Genomic DNA, 11,775 nt, shown 5'->3' on the forward strand with positions numbered 1-11,775 from the left:
CGCCAAGTCTTGGCCGGGGGACAGTGACACATTCCCGTGTAGCCTGAGTGGCTGCTCCCGCTGAGCTCTTACTTCCATGGGCATGTTCCTCACCGGGACATACTACCAAGTGTGGCCGGGTTTCGAGCTCCAAACTCGGCTTGCACTTGGTCGCTTGGGGGGTCCCCTCCGCTCCGGGAAGGGCGCCCTCCAGCGGGCAGACGAGGGTACTTCTAGTCTGCCCGAGCTCCATGGGGCCCCTCTCGCCCCTAGGCTCCCGGCCCAGGGTTCCAGGGTCGCGGATCCAGCCACCATGCGGAGTTCGGTTTGGGTACCGGGCCTGGCAGAAATCACGCCGGGATCGGTGAGCCCTCCTCGGCCGCGGCTTCGCGCAAAAACTCCCTTTCGCGGTTCTCTTCACTTCAACTTCCATGGACACGTTCCACACTTGGACCTACGACCAAGTGTGCCCGGGGAACAGTAACCCATGCCCGGGCAGCCTCAGCAAGTGCTCCGGCTGAGGTCAGTTTGGAGGTTTGAGCTCCGACTTCCATGGCCATGTTCCTCACCGGGACCTACGACCAAGCGTGGCCGGGTTTCGAGCTCCAAACTCGGCTTGCACTTGGTGGCCAAGGGGGTCCCCTCCGCTCCGGGAAGGGCGCCCTCCAGCGGGCAGACGAGGTTACTTCTAGTCTGCCCGAGCTCCATGGGGCATTATTCCTCCCCGGGACTTGCCGCCAAGTCTGGCCGGGGGACAGTGACACTTGGCCGGGTAGGCGAAGTGGCTTCTCCCGCTGACTTGCCCCTTTGGAAGTAGGAGCTCCTACTTCCATGGGCATTATTCCTCCCCGGGACTTGCCGCCAAGTCTGGCCGGGGGACAGTGACACTTGGCCGGGTAGGCGAAGTGGCTTCTCCCGCTGACTTGCCCCTTTGGAAGTAGGAGCTCCTACTTCCATGGGCATTATTCCTCCCCGGGACTTGCCGCCAAGTCTGGCCGGGGGACAGTGACACTTGGCCGGGTAGGCGAAGTGGCTTCTCCCGCTGACTTGCCCCTTTGGAAGTAGGAGCTCTTACTTCCATGGGCATTATACCTCTCGAAGACTTAGAGCCAAGTGAGCTCCTACTTCCATGGGCATTATTCCTCCCCGGGACTTGCCGCCAAGTCTGGCCGGGGGACAGTGACACTTGGCCGGGTAGGCGAAGTGGCTTCTCCCGCTGACTTGCCCCTTTGGAAGTAGGAGCTCTTACTTCCATGGGCATTATACCTCTCGAAGACGTAGAGCCAAGTGAGCTCCTACTTCCATGGGCATTATTCCTCCCCGGGACTTGCCGCCAAGTCTGGCCGGGGGACAGTGACACTTGGCCGGGTAGGCCAAGTGGCTTCTCCCGCTGACTTGCCCCTTTGGAAGTAGGAGCTCCTACTTCCATGGGCATTATTCCTCCCCGGGACTTGCCGCCAAGTCTGGCCGGGGGACAGTGACACTTGGCCGGGTAGGCGAAGTGGCTTCTCCCGCTGACTTGCCCCTTTGGAAGTAGGAGCTCCTACTTCCATGGGCATTATTCCTCCCCGGGACTTGCCGCCAAGTCTGGCCGGGGGACAGTGACACTTGGCCGGGTAGGCGAAGTGGCTTCTCCCGCTGACTTGCCCCTTTGGAAGTAGGAGCTCTTACTTCCATGGGCATTATACCTCTCGAAGACTTAGAGCCAAGTGAGCTCCTACTTCCATGGGCATTATTCCTCCCCGGGACTTGCCGCCAAGTCTGGCCGGGGGACAGTGACACTTGGCCGGGTAGGCGAAGTGGCTTCTCCCGCTGACTTGCCCCTTTGGAAGTAGGAGCTCCTACTTCCATGGGCATTATTCCTCCCCGGGACTTGCCGCCAAGTCTGGCCGGGGGACAGTGACACTTGGCCGGGTAGGCGAAGTGGCTTCTCCCGCTGACTTGCCCCTTTGGAAGTAGGAGCTCCTACTTCCATGGGCATTATTCCTCCCCGGGACTTGCCGCCAAGTCTGGCCGGGGGACAGTGACACTTGGCCGGGTAGGCGAAGTGGCTTCTCCCGCTGACTTGCCCCTTTGGAAGTAGGAGCTCCTACTTCCATGGGCATTATTCCTCCCCGGGACTTGCCGCCAAGTCTGGCCGGGGGACAGTGACACTTGGCCGGGTAGGCGAAGTGGCTTCTCCCGCTTACTTGCCCCTTTGGAAGTAGGAGCTCCTACTTCCATGGGCATTATTCCTCCCCGGGACTTGCCGCCAAGTCTGGCCGGGGGACAGTGACACTTGGCCGGGTAGGCGAAGTGGCTTCTCCCGCTGACTTGCCCCTTTGGAAGTAGGAGCTCTTACTTCCATGGGCATTATACCTCTCGAAGACTTAGAGCCAAGTGAGCTCCTACTTCCATGGGCATTATTCCTCCCCGGGACTTGCCGCCAAGTCTGGCCGGGGGACAGTGACAATTGGCCGGGTAGGCGAAGTGGCTTCTCCCGCTGACTTGCCCCTTTGGAAGTAGGAGCTCCTACTTCCATGGGCATTATTCCTCCCCGGGACTTGCCGCCAAGTCTGGCCGGGGGACAGTGACATGTGGCCGGATAGGCCAAGTGGCTTCTCCCGCTGACTTGCCCCTTTGGAAGTAGGAGCTCCTACTTCCATGGGCATTATTCCTCCCCGGGACCTACAGCCAAGAGTGGCCGGGGGACAGTGACACTTGGCCGGGTAGGCGAAGTGGCTTCTCCCGCTGACTTGCCCCTTTGGAAGTAGGAGCTCCTACTTCCATGGGCATTATTCCTCCCCGGGACTTGCCGCCAAGTCTGGCCGGGGGACAGCGACATGTGGCCGGATAGGCCAAGTGGCTTCTCCCGCTGACTTGCCCCTTTGGAAGTAGGAGCTCCTACTTCCATGGGCATTATTCCTCCCCGGGACCTACAGCCAAGAGTGGCCGGGGGACAGTGACACTTGGCCGGGTAGGCCAAGTGGCTTCTCCCGCTGACTTGCCCCTTTGGAAGTAGGAGCTCCTACTTCCATGGGCATTATTCCTCCCCGGGACTTGCCGCCAAGTCTGGCCGGGGGACAGTGACACTTGGCCGGGTAGGCGAAGTGGCTTCTCCCGCTGACTTGCCCCTTTGGAAGTAGGAGCTCCTACTTCCATGGGCATTATTCCTCCCCGGGACCTACTGCCAAGTGTGGCCGGGGGACAGTGACATGTGGCCGGATAGGCCAAGTGGCTTCTCCCGCTGACTTGCCCCTTTGGAAGTAGGAGCTCCTACTTCCATGGGCATTATTCCTCCCCGGGACTTGCCGCCAAGTCTGGCCGGGGGACAGTGACACTTGGCCGGGTAGGCGAAGTGGCTTCTCCCGCTGACTTGCCCCTTTGGAAGTTGGAGCTCTTACTTCCATGGGCATTATACCTCTCGAAGACTTAGAGCCAAGTGAGCTCCTACTTCCATGGGCATTATTCCTCCCCGGGACTTGCCGCCAAGTCTGGCCGGGGGACAGTGACACTTGGCCGGGTAGGCGAAGTGGCTTCTCCCGCTGACTTGCCCCTTTGGAAGTAGGAGCTCCTACTTCCATGGGCATTATTCCTCCCCGGGACCTACTGCCAAGTGTGGCCGGGGGACAGTGACATGTGGCCGTATAGGCCAAGTGGCTTCTCCCGCTGACTTGCCCCTTTGGAAGTAGGAGCTCCTACTTCCATGGGCATTATTCCTCCCCGGGACTTGCCGCCAAGTCTGGCCGGGGGACAGTGACACTCGGCCGGGTAGGCGAAGTGGCTTCTCCCGCTGACTTGCCCCTTTGGAAGTAGGAGCTCCTACTTCCATGGGCATTATTCCTCCCCGGGACCTACTGCCAAGTGTGGCCGGGGAACAGTGACTCTTGGCCGGATAGGCCAAGTGGCTTCTCCCGCTGACTGGCCCTTTTGGAAGTAGGAGCTCCTACTTCCATGGGCATTATTCCTCCCCGGGACCTACAGCCAAGTGTGGCCGGGGAACAGTGACTCTTTGCCGGATAGGCCAAGTGGCTTCTCCCGCTGACTTGCCCCTTTGGAAGTAGGAGCTCCTACTTCCATGGGCATTATTCCTCCCCGGGACCTACAGCCAAGTGTGGCCGGGGAACAGTGACTCTTGGCCGGATAGGCCAAGTGGCTTCTCCCGCTGACTTGCCCCTTTGGAAGTAGGAGCTCTTACTTCCATGGGCAGTATACCTCTCGGGGACTTAGAGCCAAGTGTCTTCACCCTTTGGAGGTAGTAGCTCCTACTTCCATGTGCATTATTCCTCCCCGGGACATACTGCCAAGTGTGGCCGGGGAACAGTGACTCTTGGCCGGATAGGCCAAGTGGCTTCTCCCGCTGACTTGCCCCTATGGAAGTAGGAGCTCTTACTTCCATGGGCATTATTCCTCCCCGGGACCTACTGCCAAGTGTGGCCGGGGAACAGTGACTCTTGGCCGGATAGGCCAAGTGGCTTCTCCCGCTGACTTGCCCCTTTGGAAGTAGGAGCTCCCACTTCCATGGGCATTATTCCTCCCCGGGACCTACTGCCAAGTGTGGCCGGGGAACAGTGACTCTTGGCCGGATAGGCCAAGTGGCTTCTCCCGCTGACTTGCCCCTTTGGAGGTAGTAGCTCCTACTTCCATGGGCATTATTCCTCCCCGGGACCTACTGCCAAGTGTGGCCGGGGAACAGTGACTCTTGGCCGGATAGGCCAAGTGGCTTCTCCCGCTGACTTGCCCCTTTGGAAGTAGGAGCTCCTACTTCCATGGGCATTATTCCTCCCCGGGACCTACTGCCAAGTGTGGCCGGGGGACAGTGACATGTGGCCGGATAGGCCAAGTGGCTTCTCCCGCTGACTTGCCCCTTTGGAAGTAGGAGCTCCTACTTCCATGGGCATTATTCCTCCCCGGGACCTACAGCCAAGAGTGGCCGGGGGACAGTGACACTTGGCCGGGTAGGCGAGGTGGCTTCTCCCGCTGACTTGACCCTTTGGAAGTAGGAGCTCCTACTTCCATGGGCATTATTCCTCCCCGGGACTTGCCGCCAAGTCTGGCCGGGGGACAGTGACATGTGGCCGGATAGGCCAAGTGGCTTCTCCCGCTGACTTGCCCCTTTGGAAGTAGGAGCTCCTACTTCCATGGGCATTATTCCTCCCGGGGACTTGCCGCCAAGTCTGGCCGGGGGACAGTGACACTCGGCCGGGTAGGCGAAGTGGCTTCTCCCGCTGACTTGCCCCTTTGGAAGTAGGAGCTCCTACTTCCATGGGCATTATTCCTCCCCGGGACCTACTGCCAAGTGTGGCCGGGGGACAGTGACACTTGGCCGGGTAGGCGAAGTGGCTTCTCCCGCTGACTTGACCCTTTGGAAGTAGGAGCTCCTACTTCCATGGGCATTATTCCTCCCCGGGACCTCCTGCCAAGTGTGGCCGGGGAACAGTGACTCTTGGCCGGATAGGCCAAGTGGCTTCTCCCGCTGACTTGCCCCTTTGGAAGTAGGAGCTCCTACTTCCATGGGCATTATTCCTCCCCGGGACCTACAGCCAAGTGTGGCCGGGGAACAGTGACTCTTTGCCGGATAGGCCAAGTGGCTTCTCCCGCTGACTTGCCCCTTTGGAAGTAGGAGCTCCTACTTCCATGGGCATTATTCCTCCCCTCGACCTACAGCCAAGTGTGGCCGGGGAACAGTGACTCTTTGCCGGATAGGCCAAGTGGCTTCTCCCGCTGACTTGCCCCTTTGGAGGTAGTAGCTCCTACTTCCATGGGCATTATTCCTCCCCGGGACATACTGCCAAGTGTGGCCGGGGAACAGTGACTCTTTGCCGGATAGGCCAAGTGGCTTCTCCCGCTGACTTGCCCCTTTGGAGGTAGTAGCTCCTACTTCCATGGGCATTATTCCTCCCCGGGACCTACAGCCAAGAGTGGCCGGGGAACAGTGACTCTTGGCCGGATAGGCCAAGTGGCTTCTCCCGCTGACTTGCCCCTTTGGAAGTAGGAGCTCCTACTTCCATGGGCATTATTCCTCCCCGGGACCTACTGCCAAGTGTGGCCGGGGAACAGTGACTCTTGGCCGGATAGGCCAAGTGGCTTCTCCCGCTGACTTGCCCCTATGGAAGTAGGAGCTCTTACTTCCATGGGCAGTATACCACTCGGGGACTTAGAGCCAAGTGTCTTCACCCTTTGGAGGTAGTAGCTCCTACTTCCATGGGCATTATTCCTCCCCGGGACATACTGCAAATTGTGGCCGGGGAACAGTGACTCTTGGCCGGATAAGCCAAGTGGCTTCTCCCGCTGACTTGCCCCTTTGAAGGTAGTAGCTCCTACTTCCATGGGCATTATTCCTCCCCGGGACCTACAGCCAAGAGTGGCCGGGGAACAGTGACTCTTGGCCGGATAGGCCAAGTGGCTTCTCCCGCTGACTTGCCCCTTTGGAAGTAGGAGCTCTCACTTCCATGGGCAGTATACCTCTCGGGGACTTAGAGCCAAGTGTCTTCGCCCTTTGGAGGTAGGAGCTCTTACTTCCATGGGCATTATTCCTCTCCGGGACTTACAGCCAAGTGTGGCCGGGGAACAGTGACACTTGGCCGGGTAGGCCAAGTGGCTGCTCCCGCTGACTTGCCCCTTTTGAAGTAGGAGCTCCTACTTCCATGGGCATTATTCCACCCCGGGACCTACAGCCAAGTGTGGACGGGGGACAGTGACATGTGGCCGGATAGGCCAAGTGGCTTCTCCCGCTGACTTGCCCCTTTGGAAGTAGGAGCTCCTACTTCCATGGGCATTATTCCTCCCCGGGACCTACTGCCAAGTGTGGCCGGGGAACAGTGACTCTTGGCCGGGTAGGCCAAGTGGCTTCTCCCGCTGACTTGCCCCTTTGGAAGTAGGAGCTCCTACTTCCATGGGCATTATTCCTCTCCGGGACCTACTGCCAAGTGTGGCCGGGGAACAGTGACTCTTGGCCGGATAGGCCAAGTGGCTTCTCCCGCTGACTTGCCCCTTTGGAAGTAGGAGCTCTTACTCCCATGGGCAGTATACCTCTCGGGGACTTAGAGCCAAGTGTCTTCACCCTTTGGAGGTAGTAGCTCCTACTTCCATGGGCATTATTCCTCCCCGGGACCTACTGCCAAGTGTGGCCGGGGAACAGTGACTCTTGGCCGGATAGGCCAAGTGGCTCTTCTCCCGCTGACTTGCCCCTTTGGAAGTAGGAGCTCCTACTTCCATGGGCATTATTCCTCCCCGGGACCTACAGCCAAGTGTGGCCGGGGAACAGTGACTCTTGGCCGGATAGGCCAAGTGGCTTCTCCCGCTGACTTGCCCCTTTGGAAGTAGGAGCTCTTACTTCCATGGGCATTATACCTCTCGGGGACTTAGAGCCAAGTGTCTTCACCCTTTGGAGGTAGGAGCTCCTACTTCCATGGGCATTATTCCTCCCCGGGACCTACTGCCAAGTGTGGCCGGGGAACAGTGACTCTTGGCCGGATAGGCCAAGTGGCTTCTCCCGCTGACTTGCCCCTATTGAAGTAGGAGCTCTTACTTCCATGGGCATTATTCCTCCCCGGGACCTACTGCCAAGTGTGGCCGGGGAACAGTGACTCTTGGCCGGATAGGCCAAGTGGCTTCTCCCGCTGACTTGCCCCTTTGGAAGTAGGAGCTCTTACTTCCATGGGCATTATTCCTCCCCGGGACCTACTGCCAAGTGTGGCCGGGGAACAGTGACTCTTGGCCGGATAGGCCAAGTGGCTTCTCCCGCCGACTTGCCCCTTTGGAAGTAGGAGCTCCCACTTCCATGGGCATTATTCCTCCCCGGGACATACTGCCAAGTGTGGCCGGGGAACAGTGACTCTTGGCCGGATAGTCCAAGTGGCTTCTCCCGCTGACTTGCCCCTTTGGAAGTAGGAGCTCCTACTTCCATGGGCATTATTCCTCCCCGGGACCTACAGCCAAGAGTGGCCGGGGGACAGTGACATGTGGCCGGATAGGCCAAGTGGCTTCTCCCGCTGACTTGCCCCTTTGGAAGTAGGAGCTCCTACTTCCATGGGCATTATTCCTCCCCGGGACCTACTGCCAAGTGTGGCCGGGGAACAGTGACTCTTGGCCGGATAGGCCAAGTGGCTTCTCCCGCTGACTTGCCCCTATGGAAGTAGGAGCTCTTACTTCCATGGGCATTATTCCTCCCCGGGACCTACTGCCAAGTGTGGCCGGGGAACAGTGACTCTTGGCCGGATAGGCCAAGTGGCTTCTCCCGCTGACTTGCCCCTTTGGAAGTAGGAGCTCTCACTTCCATGGGCAGTATACCTCTCGGGGACTTAGAGCCAAGTGTCTTCACCCTTTGGAGGTAGGAGCTCTTACTTCCATGGGCATTATTCCTCTCCGGGACCTACAGCCAAGTGTGGCCGGGGAACAGTGACACTTGGCCGGATAGGCCAAGTGGCTGCTCCCGCTGACTTGCCCCTTTGGAAGTAGGAGCTCCTACTTCCATGGGCATTATTCCACCCCGGGACCTACAGCCAAGTGTGGCCGGGGGACAGTGACATGTGGCCGGATAGGCCAAGTGGCTTCTCCCGCTGACTTGCCCCTTTGGAAGTAGGAGCTCCTACTTCCATGGGCATTATTCCTCCCCGGGACCTACTGCCAAGTGTGGCCGGGGAACAGTGACTCTTGGCCGGGTAGGCCAAGTGGCTTCTCCCGCTGACTTGCCCCTTTGGAAGTAGGAGCTCCTACTTCCATGGGCATTATTCCTCCCCGGGACCTACTGCCAAGTGTGGCCGGGGAACAGTGACTCTTGGCCGGGTAGGCCAAGTGGCTTCTCCCGCTGACTTGCCCCTTTGGAAGTAGGAGCTCTTACTCCCATGGGCAGTATACCTCTCGGGGACTTAGAGCCAAGTGTCTTCACCCTTTGGAGGTAGTAGCTCCTACTTCCATGGGCATTATTCCTCCCCGGGACCTACTGCCAAGTGTAGCCGGGGAACAGTGACTCTTGGCCGGATAGAACTAGTGGCTTCTCCCGCTGACTTGCCCCTTTGGAAGTAGGAGCTCCTACTTCCATGGGCATTATTCCTCCCCGGGACCTACTGCCAAGAGTGGCCGGGGAACAGTGACTCTTGGCCGGATAGGCCAAGTGGCTTCTCCCGCTGACTTGCCCCTTTGGAAGTAGGAGCTCCTACTTCCATGGGCATTATTCCTCCCCGGGACCTACTGCCAAGTAAGGCCGGGGAACAGTGACTCTTGGCCGGATAGAACTAGTGGCTTCTTCCGCTGACTTGCCCCTTTGGAAGTAGGAGCTCCTACTTCCATGGGCATTATTCCTCCCCGGGACCTACAGCCAAGCTTGGCCGGGGGACAGTGACATGTGGCCGGATAGGCCAAGTGGCTTCTCCCGCTGACTTGCCCCTTTGGAGGTAGGAGCTCTTACTTCCATGGGCATTATTCCTCTCCGGGACCTACAGCCAAGTGTGGCCGGGGAACAGTGAAACTTGGCCGAATAGGCCAAGTGGCTGCTCCCGCTGACTTGCCCCTTTGGAAGTAGGAGCTCCTACTTCCATGGGCATTATTCCTCCCCGGGACCTATAGCCAAGTGTGGCCGGGGGACGGTGACATGTGGCCGGATAGGCCGAGCGGCTTCTCCCGCTGACGTCATCGCTTTGGAAGTAGGAGCTCCTACTTCCATGGGCTTGTTCCTCCCCGGGACTTGCCGCCAAGTCTGGCCGGGGGACAGTGACATGTGGCCGGATAGGCCAACTGGCTGCTCCCGCTGAGCCCCTACTTCCATGGGCTTGTTCGTCCCCCGGGACTTGCCGCCAAGTCTGGCCGGGGAACAGTGACATGCCGCCGGATACGGCCGAGCGGCTGCTCCCGCTGACGTCATCGCTTTGGAAGTAGGAGCTCCTACTTCCATGGGCTTGTTCCTCCCCGGGACTTGCCGCCAAGTCTGGCCGGGGGACAGTGACATGTGGCCGGATAGGCCAACTGGCTGCTCCCGCTGAGCCCCTACTTCCATGGGCTTGTTCGTCCCCGGGACTTGCCGCCAAGTCTGGCCGGGGAACAGTGACATGCCGCCGGATACGGCCGAGCGGCTGCTCCCGCTGACGTCATCACTTTGGAAGTCGGAGCTCCTACTTCCATGGGCTTGTTCCTCCCCGGGACTTGCCGCCAAGTCTGGCCGGGGGACAGTGACATGTGGCCGGATAGGCCAACTGGCTGCTCCCGCTGAGCCCCTACTTCCATGGGCTTGTTCGTCCCCGGGACTTGCCGCCAAGTCTGGCCGGGGAACAGTGACATGCCGCCGGATACGGCCGAGCGGCTGCTCCCGCTGACGTCATCACTTTGGAAGTCGGAGCTCCTACTTCCATGGGCTTGTTCCTCCCCGGGACTTGCCGCCAAGTCTGGCCGGGGGACAGTGACATGTGGCCGGATAGGCCAACTGGCTGCTCCCGCTGAGCCCCTACTTCCATGGGCTTGTTCGTCCCCGGGACTTGCCGCCAAGTCTGGCCGGGGAACAGTGACATGCCGCCGGATACGGCCGAGCGGCTGCTCCCGCTGACGTCATCACTTTGGAAGTCGGAGCTCCTACTTCCATGGGCTTGTTCCTCCCCGGGACTTGCCGCCAAGTCTGGCCGGGGGACAGTGACATGTGGCCGGATAGGCCAACTGGCTGCTCCCGCTGAGCCCCTACTTCCATGGGCTTGTTCGTCCCCGGGACTTGCCGCCAAGTCTGGCCGGGGAACAGTGACATGCCGCCGGATACGGCCGAGCGGCTGCTCCCGCTGACGTCATCACTTTGGAAGTCGGAGCTCCTACTTCCATGGGCTTGTTCCTCCCCGGGACTTGCCGCCAAGTCTGGCCGGGGGACAGTGACATGTGGCCGGATAGGCCAACTGGCTGCTCCCGCTGAGCCCCTACTTCCATGGGCTTGTTCGTCCCCGGGACTTGCCGCCAAGTCTGGCCGGGGAACAGTGACATGCCGCCGGATACGGCCGAGCGGCTGCTCCCGCTGACGTCATCACTTTGGAAGTCGGAGCTCCTACTTCCATGGGCTTGTTCCTCCCCGGGACTTGCCGCCAAGTCTGGCCGGGGGACAGTGACATGTGGCCGGATAGGCCAACTGGCTGCTCCCGCTGAGCCCCTACTTCCATGGGCTTGTTCGTCCCCGGGACTTGCCGCCAAGTCTGGCCGGGGAACAGTGACATGCCGCCGGATACGGCCGAGCGGCTGCTCCCGCTGACGTCATCACTTTGGAAGTCGGAGCTCCTACTTCCATGGGCTTGTTCCTCCCCGGGACTTGCCGCCAAGTCTGGCCGGGGGACAGTGACATGTGGCCGGATAGGCCAACTGGCTGCTCCCGCTGAGCCCCTACTTCCATGGGCTTGTTCGTCCCCGGGACTTGCCGCCAAGTCTGGCCGGGGAACAGTGACATGCCGCCGGATACGGCCGAGCGGCTGCTCCCGCTGACGTCATCACTTCGGAAGTCCATGCACGGGGCAAGGCTCGCACTCCAGGCGAGAACCAGCTCTGCGGGGCCGGCGGCGCGTGCTTGGCTGAACCCCCGTGACCAACGGGGGCTAGACGTCGGAGGCATGCCCGCAGAGGTGCACCCCTCGCCGGCCACACTCTCTGACATCCTCCGGCCTCTGCTCCGCGCCTACGTTCTACGCGGCTTATGTCTGCCACTGCACGGCACTCTATGTATGCTCTGCATCACTCGCCGCCCTTGCCCAATGATCCATGACTTTATGCTTTGTGTGCTGCCCGCGGGCCTGCTGGCTCTCGCCAATGACGGAGGCACACTGCTCTCTCCGGCTCTCGCTCTCGGGGCATGCCGGC

The sequence above is a fragment of the Engystomops pustulosus genome, unplaced genomic scaffold (genome assembly GCF_040894005.1).
Source record: "Engystomops pustulosus unplaced genomic scaffold, aEngPut4.maternal MAT_SCAFFOLD_777, whole genome shotgun sequence".
NCBI lineage: Eukaryota > Metazoa > Chordata > Amphibia > Anura > Leptodactylidae > Engystomops > Engystomops pustulosus.